We start from the raw sequence: 22,674 nt of genomic DNA, 5'->3' as shown, positions 1-22,674 counted from the left end.
GGGATATACATATATATTGACATATCGAAGGCTTTCGATAAGGTATGGCATAAGGGCCTACTTCACAAGATATCCAGCTACTTTATCACTGGAACTGCTTTCTCAATCATTAAATCACTTCTCTCCGATAGGTTCATAAGAGTAGTGGTTTAAGGGTAGAAATCAGAGGCCCACAGTATTAATGCTGGGTCCCTCAGAGGTCCATCCTGGGCCCAACTCTCTTCCTGATCTACATCAATGATCTCCCAAAACACATACTTTAATCATTCGTTGGCATCTATGCTGATGACACGACAATCTATGGCAACACATCAAAGGCCGTAAATGACAGAGTTCTCTCTAATCCTCTCTTCTCTGATCTTGAGCGCGTGGTAAAGGTGAGGAAGAGATGGCTGGTCACTTTTAATGCATCCAAAACCAAGCTTCTATCTTTACATAATCAACGCTTTGATACTCATCTGGCATCATTTTAAAAAAAAATGTTATTACATTTTCACCCCAAACAAGGCACATTTCCACTTTGGCGTAGGGGGCTACTATCAGGGGCAGCAACTACTGGGTCACTATGTTGGGATATGGGCAGCAAGATGTCGGTTCACGTTACACTTGAACTTCTGCATGTCAGTACAGTTGAGGAAGCAGGGACCTGGAATGGAATTCCAGAGTCTAGCGGTTATGGGGAAAAAACTACTGGAGTAAAAAAATCTTTTACATCTAGGGGTCTCTACTGCGTGGGGGTGGTATTTAGCTGCCTGTCGGGTTTGTCGACGGTGCCTATGTCGTGGGCGCACAAGTGATTGCAGTTCGTCAGAGCATTCGCCATTAAAATACTTGTAGAACAGGCAGAAGGATGCAACGTTTCGTCGATGGGACAGAGGCTGAAGCTTAGATGCCAGTTCAGGGCCTATCAGGTTGGCGACTCTCTTTTAAACCTTGTCTAACAGCGAGAGACTAGCAGCAGATGCACCAGCCCAAATATGACAGCCATACTACATACATGGGCAAATGGTGACCTTATAAAGGTACATGATACTTTCAGTTGTCAGTAGTTTTCTTGCACAGTAGAGAGAGCCTACCTTCTTCGATGCGGCCCTGGCAATATTTTCAATGTAATTGTTCCAACTCATGTTTCCTGTGAACGGTAGGCCAAGCAGTGTGAAAGATGTACTCTCAGATAGAGAGTCACTGGCCATTGCTATTTGTGGCAGAGAAGGTTTCTTGTAATTATTGAAAGACACCAGTTTAGTCTTGACAGCATTGAATGTGACCATCCATTTTTGTCCCCATTCCACTACAGATTGGAGGTCATCCTCTAGTCTTTTTGTCATTTCTTTAGTTATGTGTTCATTTTTTTTCTGTCATGTCTGTTATAGCGTATGGTGTCATCAGCATATATACCCATCTCAGAGGCAGTTTTGGCGGGCAGGTCATTAATAAATATTAGGAACAATAGAGTTCTAATGACAGACCACTGAGATATTCCCGCATTTATATCATATTATTTAGATTTACGACCGTCGAGGATAACCTGGATTTTTCTCTTATCTAAGAAGGATTTAATTATGTTAAGTATTCTTCCAGTTATACCGTATGATTTAATTTTCCTGGGGAAACTTGGATGTCTTCAAGTTCTACATAAACAAATTCCTGACAATCCATCCCCATGAGTAAGACACTCTATCAAATCTCCAATACTAATGATTACTACAATATAATCTCATTTATTACTGGACACGCAATAACCCTTATCCCTGAGTGGCCTCCGGGACTTGAAAAGTGGAGACCTCCATGTAAAAAAACAATTAAAAAGTAAGAAAAACATTAGATAAGTTAAAATGAGATTAGGACAGACCGAGATTCGAACTTTGTAAGCAAGGTTTAGAAATATAATTTCGCATTGTTCAATTTCATATAAAATAGTTTAGATATGTTGGTTTGTACAAATAATTTAATTGTTCATTTTTTTTATGAGAACTGAATTAAAATAAGGTCAGCTAGAAAATAATGAACAATGCAATTCAGAAATATATTGAAAATAGGTTAGGTTGAAAATAGATTACTGAGAATTATTTGTCTGCAGACATTGTTTGGAAACATGTGCCGAACCATATATGTTTAGGTTACGTTAGTTGCCTACATGAATGGTCACGTTTTGAAGCCATACATGACGTCATAGCAGAAAGGGAATTTCTCAGTGTAGGAGCTAGTTTCAGTCAGATGGAGACGAAGATCAGGGGCAGTCGAGTCCGGATCGAATCAGCACAGTCAGCGGACATAGCTGACATGAAAATGGTCCCTCTTAGATGCGAAGGGGTAAAACATTAAACAGGTAAAAACGACTTTGAATTCTTTGACGTCATCATTCATTCGACTGGTCGATATGTTAATAAAGAAGCCGTCATCATGTTTTTGTAATGTCGTCTTCGCGCCGTTATTCAGCAGCAAAACGTAATGTAAGTAATCATCTTAATGAACTTTGTATGACCGCCATATTCCAAATAATGTGCTCTCTCTTCATTATAAGTAGTCGTTCTCCCTCCTGTGTTATAAGAACTGAGCACCCTCTCCTCCCTATATGTGTTATAAGAACCAAAGAACGGTAGAAATATATTATATCTCTCTCCCACTCTCATCATCGTCTATATCGTATATATGTATCCTGTATCTCTCCAATATGAGTTTCCCCTATGCAACATGATAGAAAGAACCTGAAAAATACGCATACGCCATATAGGAAGTGTACAAGAGTTGGCCCGACAAGAGACAGCAAAAAGGACACCGCGTGGTTGGCAGAGGAAAAAGTGCGGTTGAAAAAGATGGGCGTGAAAGGCTGAAGACGGGAAATAGCTGTCTATGGCTGGCGTGATTTGGAGCAGAAAGGACTAACCCGCAAGGAAGATGAACATGTGGCCCCGCAGAAAGAAACGTTTAAGCTATTGCCGCGACGAGGTTAAAGCAAAACGCGACTTTTGCTAAAATCAGAAAGAAAAACAGAGTCGAATTCATTTATTTCGTTTAGTTGTTGTTGTTGTTGTTGTTGTTGTTGCTGCTGCTGATGCTGCTGTTGTTGTTCTTCTTCTTCTTCTTCTTCTTTTTCGACGATGCCGGACAGTGTGGGGGTCCGAGTAAGGTTTACACTTTAAGAGACATCGTTCGAGCGCAACGGACACGTTACAATAGTTAGGCTTTTAAAGTACATTTTCTCTGACAAGCATTATTTATATTAAACATTTTAACTGATAACACACCGTTTTTTATGTTCTCATTAAGCTTAAATGAAAATAGTGTAAAATGTTAGAATAGCTATTAGTTTAGCAATTAACATTGCGATTGAATGTCTGATTTCCACAATATATAGAAATAACACATAAATGATTAAAAATGCTATAGAATAAAATTCAACCGACAAAAGCCTTTATAGTTTCGTTCGCAATGAAACACCGTGGTATTAACCACCATTATCGTATATCATAATAGTATTTAACCTTTTAACGTTTTCAGTAATCAAAATGATGGATAATACATGTAATATGACTCGAACAAAATAATTTATTTAATGTACGAGAAAATCTTGTTACATGATAAAGGGGTGCCCCCTTTTCATGTAAGTAAACAAAAATAGGGAATTAGTTAAATGTAAATATGAAATAGGATAGTCAAGGATTCGAACTTGCGAAGCTAGATTTGGAATTGAAAATTCCAATCATAAGTTCAGATAAATACAGAATGTTATTGAAATAAAGAATGTGGAATCGCAATTGTTTAACTTACATATCTGTTATTGAAAAAGGAATGTAATGATGAAATTTGTTCTGTTATAAAAACTAAAATTAAAATAAGGACTTTAATCGTCGATTTAAATTGTAAACATATTTTGTAAAGAGATTATTTGAAAAATAGGTTACTGAACTTGGGGTCATGTCAAGTTTGGCAAGGTGACACATGTTCCAACGAGCTTTATGAGCACATGTTTAATCATGAGATGACGTGACGAGTTCTCAATATAGGTAGAGTTTTTAGATGCAAAGTTTTAGATGCATTTAGTGAAAGAGGGGAGAAGAGCCTAGAGAGACATGCTGACACCAAACCTTGGAAGCGGAGGTTAGAGAAGAAATCCACGTAAAGAAACTTTGAATTCCTCAAGCGAAATCAGGACAGGTCATGAAATAAAGGACGTCATCATCATTTAATGTGACCCAAACAAAATAATTTATTTAATGTACGAGAAAATTTGAAATAAATTAGAAACTTGTACATTGCCGTCAACTAATAGCGAACCTTCATCTACTTACACTATCCTAGATTCCTGCTATCCGGCTGATTACAATATAGTTGTCTTCAAGTCTAACGTAAATAAGTTCTTGATGAGCCATATAAGTGAAAAAATTACCGAATTTCCATTACTAATGATAACTATATTGTTCAATGTCTACTGTACACTCTTTAACCCTTATCTTCGAGTCTCCTCTTGGCCTTGATAATGTGGTAGTGCCTGTGTAAAAAAAAAAGATGCTAAATAAGTTAAATGGTATGCGAAGAATACATTTTCCATAGTTCCCCACCTATGTGTCTTCTTCGAATTATTGCTTTTATAGCATAATTCTCTAATACATCATCCGTAATATGACTCGTTCAAGGAGAAAAAAAATATCAGAAAAATATAACTTATAAAAAAGTAAAAACTTATGATAATCACCGTTTTTAAATGTGAATCGTCGAAATACGCAGACTAACGGCGCCTATCGTGGTTAGAATGTAATTAAACCAACCAGGAGACATTGCAAACTGATTTGTATTTAATATGGCATTTTAGAAAGTAAATCTGCATTCTTAAATATGTTTATCAATATTTTCTTTTTCATTATAACTAGGGATATGGCAACATCACCTTCTTATCATTGCTTTGACTCTCGACTATATATCCGACACAGACACACTTAATAAACCGAGAACCCTAGATAAAACGTATAAGATATCAATTGATATATACCTGAAAATCAAACAAGGAAAAGAATATACTGTTGTCATAGCCCTAATTATAACACCTCACAGAGCGCGGATTTAAGAATATCTCCTGTATGCTAATGCCGAGTCGTGTGCGCAGTGACCTCACGATAATAAAAAAGAAAAAGACTATAAAAAGAACGTGCGGTCAGATCGACGGTCACGTTAGAGAAGACAACAACATCAGAGACGTAGATGAGGGATATATTTATTTTAGTAAACACTTCTTTACAGTATTCAGAAAGCATATTTTATAATGTTAATAGTGTTTCAAGATACATTCGTATATAAACATTTGTTCGTGTGATTTTTTCGCGAAGAATTTCCTTGTTCTCTGACATCAACGTCTGATTCTTTCTTAATAATCTATCAGTCATCACATTTATATCTCTACTTGCTCATTGATAGATTTTTTTACGCCAACTTCCCAAATAGTTTTTCTTTGGTTAATCATTGTTCCTGGTCTTATGACTCCTTTACCCCTTTATTGATCAGTTTATTTTAACAAGGTTATTTGAGAGACCACTAGTTTATCGAAGCCTATATTTTTCCATGGTCCCGTGTGTGTCTCTTAACGGCTCAGCTTTTGTTTATGGAGGTTATGCAAGAAAATCTCAGCCGATTGTATCTCTTAAGTGCTCTGTAACTTTGAATGAGACTATTCGAAACAATTCACGATTGACACTTGACTTAACGAGTCAGAGGCATTACACGTGCTCTCGACTTAATCGGATATAAACATTACACAAGAATTATTGCATTTTTAACTCTTCACGTCAAAATCCAGTTAGACCTCATCTTTTAGCATTGTCAGATCTGCTATTAAATGCTTTATTTTACAAAGAAGTCACCAGTTATCAAGCTCACTAAGCACTCCAAGGATAAGGATTAATGAGTGGTATGGTATTCAACGAGACAATGTCGCAGAACTCGTATGTAGTTGAAATTTAGTGAATTGGATTGTTTAAGGATACTTCTTATCAAGAACTTCTTCAAGCTGGACTTGAAGACAATCATATTGTAATCAACTGAAAAGCAGTGAAACGGAACGTAGTTCCACAAACGTGGAGTTCTAAGAAAGAAGCTTTGTTCATGGTATCTACGTTTGGGTTTAGAGAGATAAAAGGGTGGAGGTAATTTTTGATAATGGTTTCAGCTAAACGTGCGTGTAAGTCTGGCGAGGAGGGCATAAATTTGAAGTTAGACGATCACTGTCCATATAAATAACGATAAAGCAATATCTCTACGATAGGAAAGACGTCGCAGGGAAGATAGAAAGGGAATCCACCACCAGGCTACAAATCGATTTTGAACTCTAGTCAAGGCAGGATAAGTGCATCTAGCAGCTCCTGCCCAGATGTTACAACAGTACTCCACTCTTGGCTATACATGACTTGTATACAGGTTGAGACCTGCATCAGCAGTGAGGCCTCTGTTTTTACGTTGGAAAGGGGGGGTTTGATAAAACAGCTGATATTTATCATATGGCATCGTACTCTTGACCTAAAAGAGATATTCCATAAGATCGGAGAGATTTCAGTTGAATAAAATAAGGAAAGTCAGTTGGTAAAGGGATGACTGAAAAGAAATTTTATTTTTTACGCTTTCCGTGCGAAAAGAAATCTAGAGATTTCACGAAAGAAAAAAACAGGATAGTGTGTATAGAAAGAATATATGCGATACGTTTTTCAAAAAATGAGGGTGAAAAGTATAATGTTGTAACACTCTCGTTGTAATCACAACGTAGTACCTGTGTTAACTCGGGCAGGCAGTTCCAAGAATCAAAACATTATTACTGGATTCGAACGACGGCGGCTCACTAAATCGATTATTATGATTAGAAAAATAAAAACAATTAATTTGGAAACATGTGATCGACAGATAGAATGTAAATTTGAAAATAAAGCTAAACAGAATTCTGGAAGAATTTTTGGTTTGGATAGACAAATAACTAGATGTAGGTTCTCGTCAGCCTTGGAGTTCTAGAAACATATTTACACATAGATTTACGTATATTTTAACCAGTTGTAAGCTGAATTCGGAGAGAATGGATGACTCATAGCGGAGTAGGTTTCTCCCCATACGCGAGGAGCGGCGTCTTTCGAGACATAAAATGTGACGTTTCAGTTGCAATTGAAAGGAAGCCGCAATCGAGAGATTCGCTAATCTTATGAGATATGAATGTTAGTACATCTGTTGTAGACCTAAGAAAATGGGAACCATATTGCATTACACTAAGGCGGTTATTTTTGCTGAGGTGGTTGTCTATTACTCTATTTCATACAGATTCCAGCAACTTACTCATGATGCACAGCAGACTGAGAGGGAGATAATGGATCACCCGAACGTTTTATACGGGGCATACTGATGATGTTTTACAGGGTGTTGGGAAAAATATTTGTTTAATACAATACTTAAACCGCTTTGTAAGTATGAGAGCTAGTTCTGGTTAGAGCTATTTCAGCATTACTATCGGGTCAGTTGCTTTACCGGTATCAATCTTTTAGATTAGCTTGCAACATCAATAACAGATATTCATATGTCGCATAGCGTGTTTTCAGATATAAGAGGAAATACGAGTCTGGCGGGCTTGCTTGTGTATGGTAGAATAAGCGGCAAAGTTCTTGGAAGATAGTTTAGCTTTGTTTGATTAATATTATATTACCTCATATCCATTGATGATGGGTGGGATTGAGTACACACTTCTGTTCAAGTCCCAGTTTGTTATTTGGTAGAAATCAAGCCGCTGCTCAGCTAATTTGGATTTAATCTACTCAGCATGAAACGCTCGCACGTTCTTTATTATGTTTTTACAGTACTGGCAGGTCTGCAATGGTTTTAGTCCCAGTATATCTTACGTTGAAAGCAATGGAAAAGAGTATTTCTGTGCGCAATAGCAGCTGTCCATTCTAATGAGAACCATGGGTGATAATTAGGTATTTTCTGGAATTGTTTTTAGGATTTGAAGCGCTCTATACCTACAATTGCCCATTCCGTCAGTTCTTATACTACACATTTTTTAAACATGGAACGTGCTATCCAATTCAGATATAGTATTGATATACTGTACAAAGGACGGGTACGTCTGAAGACTTATTACAATATGTTTTTATCACCGAGTGGTCGGCAGATTACAGTGGAGACAGAAGAAGGATGAACAAAGCTGAGGGTAAGTTGTGAGAAATAAACGTCTAGGAAACTTGAATTCTGTCTGTCAGTGTCGAGCACACAAATGTGTGTGCTTGAACAATCGGAGTTAGGTCATGGAGAAATCGTGGCAGAACCCCCTCTTATCATCTGTTTTGTTTGAGTAGGCTAACCATTCCACATTGTGAACATTGAAACTTCAACAGACGTGAATGTTAGCCAAAGGATGAGTAGAGAGAACGTGGTCAATTTCCTCAGATATGCTATTAAACATGATAACTCCGCTGTTGTAGGAGATATAGAAGGTTAATATAAACGCAATGGTATGAGAAAATGCAGCTCGGAAGCACATATAGAGAAAAGTACGGTTTTCTCTGGAAATGTCCTAACGAGCTCGAAAGTTATCTTTACTGCAGGCACATATTTCATGCGATCTTCGGGGTAATATTCACTCACTACTCTTTAATTTCCGTTTTCCTCCAAGCCTTTTTATTTGTAAATCGTTCAACCAAAGTTATGTCACTAACTTCTGATGGCTAAGTTTTGTGCATACACTGGGAATTTTATCCGTTGTCCGAATTCTCTCAACTAATTTCGAAGTGTCGACAGAAAAAACAATCGTCGCTATATACATTCTCGATTTCTATAACCGAAGAGTGTAAATACCCTAAATACTTACTACACTTTTATCTCTTGTCATATTGGCAATGCAAGCTGCTGCGTCTTATCTTATTAAAGAGTTTCAGTTACAAAGACGAATTTTCTTCATGTTAAGTGTCCTACATGGCTTTAACTAAAACTTTGTTTCAAAATTAAAACTACTTAACGTTTAGTGTGCTCGTATTTATCTGAATTCACGTAGTAAATTACCGATAAAAAAGCACCAAACACGATGAAAAACCTCGCAAACAAAACAAAAGTATTTATACCTTGCTCATAGTATATTTTTACTTTTTTTTATTATTCAAAGAAACATTAACAAATACAATGCCTTTATATTTTATAATCATTTTTCATAATGACAAAATTAATAGTCAATTATAAACAACTCGTAAACTTAGAACAAAATTACAACTCTTTATTAAAATATAGTCAGACTTATTGTTAGTACTTATTTTTAGTAGTTATATTTACTTTTTCACGCAGTATAATTGCTTTAACATGTATTCCAATATTGTAAAACATTCAGCAACGTAGGTTTTTTTTATATGTTAAAACTTTAATTATCCATAACAGTAAACCTGGGGTACCAATTAAATAGTCATAACACACACTTATAAAAAATATGTTCCAATAAAACTGCATTAATCGTTCTTTCTCTCTAAGAAAAATCAAACTATTCCCTTCGTTGGAATGAGTATGCAACACTATCACTTATGAAAAATGCATAATTAAACTAGCAAATTCATTATTTACACTCAAATGATATTGCGGATAAACCACCGCCCCCACAAAGCAAGAACATATGATAGACAATACCAGATAAAAATTCAAAAGTAAGCAGACAAAAAGAAAAAAGGAAACATGTGACTCACAACTGGTTAAATATCCTTTTCGTTTCAAGTTCTCCACTTTCGGTCAGGTTTGTTTTCGAGTACGTATTTCAACTGATTTTTCTCCCCACTTTGTGACTGCATTTTTCCGTGGTAACGTTTTTTTCTGTCTTTTTTCTTCGTATTGGGCGGTTTTATTTTAAGATGCTTAGGTCACAGCTACCAATATAAATATAATGTAACGTTGTCGTTAACAACAAACGCATACTAATAATAAAACTCTGGTTCGGCATTTTTCTCTCTTTTTTGGCAACAGTGTTTATTTCCATAGCTTTTCGCACCACTTCAAATGCCTCTTGCTTCCAAACGTCAATTTAAAGCCGTTTCATTCTTGTCCTCAACTTCACACGTCCATTTTCCTCAACGTCGACTTTGTTGCTCTTACCTCACGCAGACCGCAGCAAGCCATTTCTCGCCTGCGACTTAACACACTCATTTTCGTAAACGCGGAATTTTCTTCTCCCCCCGCCCCTTTTCCATTTTTCTTCTAGCACACACTTCCAAATATGCGCTTTTTCCGGCGTTTTTTGCTGCTAATCTCTTCGCAAACTTACCATCCTTCGCTGCTGCTGATAGTTTCCCAGGTGCTCATAGGCACTATGTATAAGATAAGCCGCCGTGGAATTTCCCCACTTTGGTATAAAAAACTTTAGTACAATAATAAATTAAGGTAAAGGTTGTGAAAGACCATACTAATCAACTACAAGTTGTATCAAAAACATTTGTGAAACAAGTATTAAAATTGATGAACACACAACGCAATGGACACGTACAAAACAAGCAGAATTTTAGTGACATTTAAAGGGTGCGTACATTTTTTGAAACCCCCTGTCAATGTCACGGTGACACTTTATTTAAAAAAAAAAGTATATTTTAATAATTCCTGCTTGTAACTGAGTACATGTATTCATCGCAGTTTTTCAACTGAACGTATTCAAAGAATAATAAGATGCAGCTATAATTTCTGATTTTTTTAATCTAGCACGAATCATGGTGATGTAAATGGCTCTTTTTTATGTTTTCTGCTTTCACATAGGCTACGGTTCCCTGTTCTCAGCCCCACATGTAGTACAAAAGACAACTTATTCGCAATCCGTCGAGCATAAAATTAACGTCGTTTATATATATTTTTTTCATTTATATCTTATTTTCTTTCGATTTATTCCAGTTTGATCGTTTAAGTTTGGATGAATTTTATTCACCCTATATCTGCCCAGAATATGAGAGGAAATTTACAATATGTGCGAGAGGAACATAGTCTTATTAAAAAGAAAAAAAACGAATAAAACGCTGGTTAATTCCCATGGTATAGTATCTTATCGGGCAACTTGCACTAGTTTACCTATCGAGTAAAAATAGATTTTCGATTTAAGTAGTTGACGGTGTTTCCTTCCTATACAGTATTTCCCCCGCAGAAAAAAAACGTTGCTACATTTCGTTCTCTACCCGGATTTACATGGTATTTACTGAGTTTCGGTCTCTTTCCAATTAAAAAAAACATTCATTTTTCGAAAGAACTCATTTCTATCAAGGCAATTAACTTTCAGCTAACTCACATGGAGTAACACTCTTTCCTTCTGCTTTAACAAAATGTTGAACAAAACTTCTATGAAAAGAGTTTCTTTCCAATATATCACCAACCATTACAGAGGTTAGTGCGAGAATATTCTCTGCAGACTACAAAATAGTGGTTTTCAGGTTCAATGCCAAGAAATTCTTCTCAAATATTCGTGTGAATTAATCGAAATTGTCAATCTCTTTACAGTGTCATTGTTTAATCGAAAATATCGTTTAAGCTTATTCTTGAATAATTTGAATCATGAGTACATAAAATTATTTGAGAATACTTATGTTTGATGTTTATATCAAATAAAATACTTAATAAAACCATTATAATAAAATACAAATGTAATAGTTTCAAATAAATTTCTGTGTGTGCAGTTTCAAACAATGTAGATAATGTAACAGAGTGGCAAAATATAGCAGCTTTAATATAGCTGGCTTGCGAGAATATTAGCAACAGTAGCCGATAAAAGGCGTATGTGCCAATCAGGAAGTGTGCGTGAGCTAGCGCGACAAGAAAAAGAAAAAAAGGACACCATGTGGTCGGAAGAAGAACAAAGTCGACGTCGAAGGTCATAGACGTGGAAAGTGAAAGGACGAATGAGTTGGCTATTGCGAGCGTGTGACCGGACGAAAAAGAAACGCAGTCGGATGAAATGGGCATGTGGTTGTCAAGTCACTTATAAGCTGGGTTAAAAAAGAAAGACAATCCGATGCGGATACTTAATTTATTATCTTAGTTGATTTGTAGCTGTGACTGCACCAATATCGCAACAAGATAAAAAATAAATAAACGCTGACAATATGATAATAATTGTACAGAATGAGTCATAATTTATGTGCAACGGTTTTGGTCTAGTCTGAGAGCAAAGGAAAGCTTAACGTATTGTCATGTATGAACCGTTACCAAATGACAAAATTGGATACACAATAATGCAGTTTGCTTTCTCCATAACACATTTATTTAAAAGTTTTCGTAACGTTATTACAAAAAATCATTTGTTTCCTGATCTTCCGAAACTTGGGAGTGCTTTAGAAGCGTTTCAACTGTTACTAAAAAAAGAACACATCATAATGTAATATGATAAAAACAAATACTTTATCACTGTTATATATTTATAATTGATGAGGGTGTCTAATTGAGCTAAAGAGGTTGACAGCACGGTTTGCTACATAGTGCAACGGAAACACTTTTATTAGGATATTTTTTATTTATATTGTTTCATTCCGTAAGTATCCGTTGACTTTTCGAAATATTTCTAGTTAGATATCCCGGCAACCAATGCGAAAAATAGTGTTATCTAGTTCATAAGCAATATATCAATTTAAAATATTTGTTTTAAAATGTTTATAGTTTGATTAATTATCTCATGCCCAAATTTCACAATATATATATATATATATATATATATATATATATATATATATATATATATATATATATGATTATTTTTGTTTTGTTTTTTGTTTTTGGAAAAATAAATCCAGCAGCTTGTTCAATAAAAAGGAAAATCCGAAATATAAGATCGTATTTATATTTTGTGTACAGAAAGTTGTTAGATGAGACAAGTCATTGGTGCCGTCGGTTTCAACCCCGATAATTAGGACCGTTTAAGTTACCCTTATCAAGCTCTCTTCAGCCAATATTCGTCTTAAGTATTTGAGACGAATATTGGCTGAAGAGGGCTTGATAAGGATATATTAAACGGTCCTAATTATCGGGCTTGAAACCGATGGCACCAATGACTTGTCTCATCTAACAACTTTCTGTACATAATATATATATATATATATATATATATATGTATATATATACATATATACTAGACTACCCGTGACCCGTTGGGTCAGTATCTTATATTAGCTATGGAATTCACATAGGAGCGTGACCCTTGTGAGGTAAAGAAAATAGGGTATTTTTTTGACATAACAGAAAAATGTCTATGAAATATATCAAAATGCAAAAAGAATATAGATAGATTTCTATGAGTCGTTCTGTTTATTATAATTGATTATTTTTGAAAATAAAATTTACAGTTACTGAATTATAAGTGGTTGGCCATACTTATAGGTAAATGTGCACTGAACAGATACCATAATACTTATTATAGTTAAATTCAAATTTTGATATCTCTCTTTCTTTTTTTTACATCGTTCAGTTCTGTATTACGTTTAAGTTATTTTAAACCCCACTCTTTCCATGTTAAATAATAATTTCGAAATAATGACATTAATATTTCAGCGCCCAATTTTTTCTTTTGGGTTTTTTTTTGCGTTTAAATTATCTAAATAAACAATTGTTAATACTGTCTGCTTTTTTTTACATCGTTCATTTCTGCATTACGTTTAAGTTATTTTAGACCCCACTCTCCCCATTTTAAATAATAATATCGAAATAATAACATTACTATTTCAGTCCGCAGGTCATGTGTGCATGCGCAACCGGATGTCGTAAACCGCAAAGTGGGGTACACACATCGTTACAAGGTAATTTGAGTTTTATATGCATGCATATATATATATATATATATATATATATATATATATATATTAATACCTTTCACGTATGCACGTAAATACGTGCGTCACGTTTTCCAGAATATAAATTATTCGATCGGTTAGTACCTATTTATTAATATAGAGAATCTTAATTAATAACAAACTACAAAACTTAAATTAGTATATAGATACGCTAATTTAATGTTCATTTTACACCATCTTCTATCCTCATTTTTTTAATAATTAGGAAATTCCAATCACTGAAGACACGATGCAAAAAAAATTAAATATTAAAACATTATGTCGCTATTTGAGCTGTAAGTGATACTTAAATATACTTTGTTGATTTCTGGGTAGCGTCCCAAAATAGTATTCGTTCTGTGTAAAGATGGTATAATGATATCGTGGGGTTTCTGTTCGCTCCGGACGTCAATACAATGGAAATATATCACAGACACTATAAGCATATTGAGATAAACCGTAATCACCAGATATGTAGTGTATATATTCTTACACTACATTAACCAGATTACTTAGATAAATATGTTTTACAGTTTTAAAAAAATGGCTACAATAACGCGACACTTCATTCATAATAACCGTCCACAGGATTCCCAGCAGCAATATATTATACATGTAAAAATGCCACTTTGGAATTAACACATGTCTGTCTAAGACGTTTTGTATAAAACAATGTTTGCATGCATTAAACATTTACCACATCTAAACTGGTTGTTTAATCACCAGGTTTTCTCTCTTAGACAAGGTCCACATAAAATTCTCAAATATAATAAGTCTTGCGCTGTTAGACAATCACTAACCTCTTCAACATCGCCATAATGTTTCCTCTCCATTCTTTTTTTACAAGTATTTTAATAGAAGATATTATGACGAATACATAGCACTTGTGCCCCATGGACGTACATACGCCCAACTAAACAAACAAGCAACAATATACAACGCCTTCACCGCTGAGATGATTAGATGCCAGATAAGAATTATAGTCTTCATACTTTTCTTTGAGCTACTAAACTTTTAATTTATCATCCTTGTGTTTTCCTTTACTGAATGTACTAGCCTGCAGAAGTGCAAATGTAAACAATAAAACATTTTTCTGTTAAACTTTCTACAGTTCTTCGTGAGACATGATACGAATATTTTGTTCAAAGTGAAAATATTTATTGGTTGGAATAAAAAGTTCCTTTTTTTCCTAAATTAACCACAGAAGATTTACACAACTAACACCTGATAAACTGAACCACTTTTCAACCTGCGTAGACGCATTTAAAAATCGCGAAAGTTTTGCGGTTCGAACCAATTGTTATTATCTTTAGAAAGCTGAGTTTTATGTTAGGCAGAATGGTGAGATATAAATTGTCATGCTGCGAAACTAAACTGAAGAGCAATAATGGAAAGAGAGAAATGGAAGAAGTATGGTGTTTCCTGGCGACGGGGAATTGGTTGAAGTGCATAAATGGCGTTGGTTTCCGGTCAACAAAAGGTTTTGGGTCAAAGAAGCGAAACCCAAGGGAAAGATTAGCATGTGTCCGAAACAACGACGAACATTGAAGTAGCTGGACACAGAGAGGGAACACGTGTGTGAATAAAATATTGGGAGGGAGCGGTCGGTCTAAAAGTACACATCATGGACTCGGGAAAAAGGTTAAACGGTGGAAAGGTCGGAAACGATTAATCGATCGATATATACGATCTAAGTCGCAACCTGATTTTAACAATCAAGCAAGCTTGCTAACGATTTTATGTAGATGTTCGCTGTAGCATAAGCATGCCGTTTCTATATTTCACTGTATATCGAGTCCCTTGTGTATTATCTAATTTAGTAACGGTACAATATATATATATATATATATATATATATATATATATATATATATATATATATATATATATATATATATATATATATATATACTAGCATTTCAGCCCGGGTTTGCACAGGTGTTTGGAGGTATGTACTGAACAAAAAAACAAACACAAAATAAAACGGTCAATTGTTTTAAATTTGACCCCTATCATAACCCCGTAAAATGTATTTTTTGGGCTCAAATCAAGTTATTATGTTAGATCTATGTCCAAAGAACCGATATCTAAAATTTCATTTGTTTAGACACAAAATTGTCGGAGGAGTATGGTAGAGTTCTCAAAGGTAAAATCGTTGAATTTGGACCCCTTAACAGTCAAATTTCTGGCCGAAAACCGATCACATAGATTTTCCCAAATCTCAGTACCCTGTATATCAAGTTTCGAGTCTGTAGACTTAAATTTAACAGAGTTATTGCGAAGGAAAATGCACACAGGCACACACACGCAGACAGACACTTTCTCTTTTATAGATATATAGATAGATATACTAGTATGGGTGCCCGGCGTTTTCCGGGTGTTTGGAGGTGTATGCTGAGCAAAAAAAAAAAAAGCAGATCAATTTTTTTTTAACTTTGACCCCTATTATGACTCTTTAAAATTTATTGTTTAGGGATTAAATCATATTATTTAGTTAGATCCATGTACAAGGAATCTATATCTAAAATTTCAAGTGTTTAGACATAAAATTGTAGGAGGAGATTGGTAGAGTTCTCAAAGGTCAAATCGCTCAACTTTGCCCCTTTAATCCCAAAATTTCTGCCCGACAACAGATCACATTGATTTTCCCAAATCTCAATACCCTGTATATCAAATTTTGCGTCTGTAGGCTAACAATTGACAGAGTTATTGCATAGGAAAATGTACACAGACACACAGATACAGACACTTTCACTTATATATATATATATATATATATATATATATATATATATATATATATATATATATATATATATACTAGCATTTCAGCCCGGGTGTTTGGAGGTGTATGTTGAGAAAAAAAAAAAGAAAAAGAAAAAGCGGTAAATTTTTTTAAACTTTGACCCATATTATGTCCCCTTAACATTTATTGTTTTGGCCTCAAATCAAGTTATTAAGTTATATCCATGTCCAAGGAACCTATATATAAAATTTCGAGTGTTAAGACCCACAATTGGCTGAGGAATTTGGTAGAATACTCAAAGGTCAAATCGTTGAACTTTGACCCCTTGCTCGGGTGTTTGGAGGTGTATGCTGTGCAAAAAAGCAAAAAAAAACAAAAAAATGGTTAATTTTTTTAAAATTTTACCCCTATTATAACCCCTTAAAATTTATTGTTTCGGGCTCAAATCACTTTATTAAGTTAGAACCATGTTCAAGGAACCTATATCTAAAATTTCAAGTGTCTAGACCTAAAATTGTCGAAGGAGTTTGGTAGAGTTCTTAAAGGTCAAATCGTTGAAATTGTACCCCTTAACAGCCAAATTTCTGGCTGACACCCGTCACATCGATTTTCCCAAATCTCAGTACCCGGTATTTCAAATTTCGAGTCTATAGACTAAAAATTGAATGAGTTATTGCGTAGGGAAATGTACACAGACAGACACACACACAGACACACAGACAGACAGACAGACACGTTCACTTTTATATATATATATATATATATATATATATATATATATATATATATATATATATATATATATATATGGCGTGTGTGTATAAACTTTTATCGTGGTACTTTATGCAAATAAATGTACAGATATATATTTATTTGATATGTTTTGAGGGGAATAAATTGTGAAACTAAGATACCCATCTTTTACTGGGTATATTGTGGTATTTTATTTTAAAAAAACGCCATTTATTTCGTGCTTATTCCATAGTAAACTGTATTTTATTAGATCTGATTTCATCGGTGCACATCGTATTCGGAATTAGAACTGTCAATCGCATTAACCCTTTAAAAGCTGTAATCCATTTTTTTGGCTTCCATCCAGGTTTATTAACACAACGCTACCGTTACTAAGAATGGCTTCGAATTTAGAAATGTCGGTTGCCAGAGAAAAAGGGATTTCAGTTGCAAAGCTAAATTAAGCATGCTTCAGGTTCCGGATAGAATGTAGTGGCCCTTGGATATATTGGCTCCCGTTCATTCTGCTGTCATTGACCGCTGGCACAATTATGACAACTTCATTTCAACCAACAATTCTCATACACCTACTGAGATTTACTGAGATGAAGAGATCTGGTTAAGTATTGATAAATTCTCTAAAAGAAATAAGATGGGATGTGCGCAGAAGCTACGGTTTTAATAATTTTTTCAACGTTTGTCAATTTCCCTTGTTTTAATAGATACGACCATATCAGGGTGAAATATGTAAGTGGCTTACGAAATGGATGGATATCTTAACTGCGCTTTTTTTTTACACAGTGATCACCACTTATCAAGGCCCGGAAGCCACTCAGGGATAAGGGTTATTGCAAGTACATTACGTTAGTGAGGAGATTTGCTGAAGTGTTTACTTAAGGGGGCGGTTCATTAGGAATTTGATTACGTTGGACTTGAAGACATCCAAGTTGTAGTCAGGTGTGAAGCAGGCAGACGGAACAGAGTTCCACAGGCGTGCAGTTCTAAGAAAGAAGCTTTGTTCATTGAATCCGCGTTTTGATTAAGGCACAGATATAGAGTGGGGGAAATTTTTCACAGTGGATTCAGCTAGACGGGTGTTTTTCGTGAAAGATTGGCGAGGGGGACCAGAGATTGGAGTTCAGACGAGCATCTGCCATGGAAATAAGGATAAAACAAGGGCAGGCTCGCAACGTCTCTTCTGTGGGAGAGAGGTTGCAGGGTAGAGAAAAGGGCATCCCCCACTAAGCCACGAAGTCTATTTTGTACTCTGTCAAGGCAGGATAGGCTGTTTTAGCAGCTCCTGCCCAGATATTCCATCCTTAGACGTACTTGGCTTTTATATAGATAGAGAATTGCATCAGTAGTGAGATATCTTCTGGAGAAGTAGAAGGATCCCGCCATCTTTCCAGCGACCTTGGCAACAGACTTGATGTACGTGTTCCATTTCAGATCTGGAGTAAGTTCGAATCATGTTCTTTCCGAGAAAAAACAAACACTTTAATCAAGTAAACATTTGTGTAAACTATTGAAGAAGATGTGGCTACAATAAATATGTATTTCAATGTTGATTCTGAAAAATTGTTTATACGCCGTATTTTATTTGGTTAGCTAAATTACTTGTTTGTTGTATTTAATTCTCCCGATTATTTTTGTTTTAAATTAATATAGGTCCTCTGCTGTTTATAATGAATTACCCTAGTCAGTAGGAGAAGAGCTATAACTATTATTATGACTCTTATAAACGTTATATCTGTCACTAGCTGGCAGCCTGGCATTGCTCGGTTGTACACTACGCTTAAATATGATATTTTGATATATGCAGATTGAACATGTATTATTATAGAATCAAATCTATATTGCCTGTTTGTATTATTGAAAAATACTTTACGCGGTTGACAAATTTACAAAATAAATAAATAAATAAATTTAAATAATATTAATAATAATGACGATGCCATTCATCAAATCCCTTCTGTTTTTTGTTTACGATATTACGACTGCTGATAGTTTCTCTTCTCATAGATACTTAGATGTAAAATCTGTAAACGTAAGAAATGATTTGCGGCGATTTGTAATTGTACCTTTTCTTTTATCGTAAATTAAACGCATTGATAAGAAAAAAGATAATGAATTCATGAGGAACACCTGGGTGTGAATAGGGGATCATTCGGTATGTGGCCGAATGCTCTAATAAGCTATATCTCCAGATGACATTAAATTTCATTTTAAGAAGAAATGATCTGCTGAAATTTTATTATCTCCCTTGGCCGGTGTAAGGAAAAAATATTCTCCGGTAAACTTATTATTTTTCATCGATAAGGAAGAAAAGCGATTGTTAAGACCGGATTCTTTTTCGATTATCGTTACTTATCGGAGGAATTTCTGTACAAAATATATGCAGGAAATATAAATTATATACTTTGTGTGAAATTTGCAAAATATAGTCTCATCCAATCTCTAGAAGTCACATTTCTTATTTGTTAATTTACGCACCTCTGCTCCTCTTATGGGGAGAAGCATATATATCCACGGCTATTCATGTATTTCTGCTACTGAATTGCTTACTATTAAATCCATATGTACTATTATGTACTTTATATTTTTATTTTCTCTTTCGTTATTTTGTATCTAAGCTCCATTATCATCAGCGTGAAAAGTCACATTCTGGGTGCGTGTATGTAGTTCATTCCCCATAGAGACTAAAACGGCTGAGTCAATCTTTTGCAAATTTCACACAAGTAATTTTCACTTACATGGTTCTTATATATGTTTTGTACAGAATTTCCTCAGAAAAATAGCCAAACTTCAAAAAAAAATCTTAAAAATAGTATTTGTTTCTCTACTAGATAAAAATAATATTTACAAGGGAATAATTCACGTTTCACTAGTGTAACCTAAGTCAGTGTAACGTAATGTGCATCCCTATAAAAATGATTGCTTTTTCATGTAAAATAGAAAAAAAAAACTACTTTTAAGATCGTCAAGTAAAAATATCATATATATTGTAAGAGTTTCATACACATATTATCATTATTATTTTTTTTTTTTTTTGTTTTGCTAATTAGTCTAACGGACAAAGTATTCCTCGTAATATATAATATCACACAGAGGGTATATCCTATAATAATACAAAACCAAGCTGCATGAATAAGCATATCACATTAAAACGTAAAGTAGAACCAGGCAATGCCGGGAATCAGATTAGTATATATATATATATATATATATATATATATATATATATATATATATATATATATATATATATATACATATATATATACATATATATATACATATATATATACATATATATATATACATATATATATGTGGGGGTGGTTGTATACATAAATACCTATATGTCATTATATGTGTGTGTGCACACAAATAAGTGACTGTCGAAAATTACTACAGTAACGATTAAATTAGAGCTGAATTAGAGAACAACTTCGGGAAAACACCGGTTGTCTTGCTGATTCAGTTTGTTTGGTATCGCAGGCCAAATGTAGGAAAAAAATGTAAGCAGATCGAATTAGGAATTGATAATAATATTTATAAATAATATTGTTTTGTTAAGGAAATCATTGCATGGCGTATGCCAATATGTACGATGTTCTAAACTTGAGTTTTGGAATGGCGAATATGAACACAAGGTGAAGGTTTCAAAGCTTGAATGTGTGAGAAACGTATGAGCTAAATTTACTTAATTAATTTTCACGAATTATTTTACCAATTAAGCCAATCAGGGGAATTCGATTTTGATGCTAAGTAGATGGATTGACTGAATGAAAAGTCACACCTGTTTCAAACTCACCTCTTACTATAAGATTGTGTTCGGAGCACAATTTTGCGTTGATTTTTTTCCAAGAAAAAGCATGCAAGAAAAGTAAAACAGCAAACCTAACGCATGTTTCCCTGAATAATTGCAGTTGTTTACTTTGTTGTTTTTCATCATTATTTTTTCAATTATTTTTTATTTTTATTTTATTTCCAAAGACGACTGGTGAAGCAAGAAATTGCCAGAATCGCGCATCAACGCCAGTTCTTAGAGAAGCAATGAAATTCACGCTACTGAACTTTCTTGGATGTTCCGAAATCAGAATCACCTAGGACTACACTTATGTACCGGTAAACATTTCCATCTCCGCAATGTTATATATAATATATGCATGTATATATAGACGGTTTCGCTTCAGCAGAACTTTTCAGTGTGACTGACGATAACGATATATATCTAAATTAAACCTACGTGGTCAATTTCCTTCAGATTAATCACGGCAATATTTATATATATATATATATATATATATATATATATATATATATATATATATATATATATATATATAACTACTTCATTTACTCACATAAAATTAATATACAGAAGTATAAATTTATGCGTAAACTATAAGTATTTACTTCAAAAGTGTTCAATACGTAGGTAGAGCTAATTAGTAAGTTATAATTTCATCTCGTTTGATCTACTCTAGGACTTTTAAGGCTTATGCGCCTGAAGCATAAGCCTGAAGAGTCGTAGAGAAGATGAAACGCGGAATATTCAGTGTAGCTTCATCGCCATATATATTTTATAACTTACTATATATATATATATATATATATATATATATATATACATATATGTATATATATATATATATATGTATATATAAATTCGTATTACTATATGTTCTTTGTTAACAATTTGATTAATACATACAAGACGTGTCTTACTTTAATCTTTCATTTATTTCTATATATCGTATGATACTTGCAAAAAGATACAATTAAGTGATCACTTTATTTGCATACGATGTTAAGAAAAGTCGATTTAACTAAATACCGGTATCTTAGTTAATGTATTAAGTGAGAAGATTATTTTAACTATTCTATTTAAAAATGTTATTTGATAAATTTTAAACAGCAATTATATTGATAATATATTTAATTTAATTTATTTGGAATTAATATTTCCATCAGCGACTTTTTTTTGTAAACTATTTTTTAGAGTTGTCTGCCCCTAAATGCTATGCATAAAAACACAAACGTTCACCAAATATAATTTGGTAATTTCATTAAGTTTCTAGCTGGAAAAATAATTCCGTGTAGATAGAAACATGTTTGACTTTTATTGTTTTTTTTAAATATTAAAAAGAAACATTTAGATAAAATCTGCAAAGATTTTCTTTGTTTGTAATTTTTACCATGTAATCCAATGTCCTTTAATATCTAAAAAAAACTGAAGATCTACTGCCCCTCGACGTTCCACAATTTACACTTTTTTTTTTGTTTTTCCGCGTTAATTTAATCGATTACAAACTTAATTTTCGAATTAAAATTGTAACTTTATACCACGTGACCCAGCGGCGTTTAACCCCTAAAAAGAGATCTACTTGTTTTCAGCCTAAA

The sequence above is a fragment of the Euprymna scolopes genome, chromosome 23 (genome assembly GCF_053919585.1).
Source record: "Euprymna scolopes isolate OS-2025 chromosome 23, ASM5391958v1, whole genome shotgun sequence".
Classification (NCBI taxonomy): Eukaryota; Metazoa; Mollusca; class Cephalopoda; order Sepiida; family Sepiolidae; genus Euprymna; species Euprymna scolopes.
Note: the sequence above shows the minus strand (reverse complement) of the source record.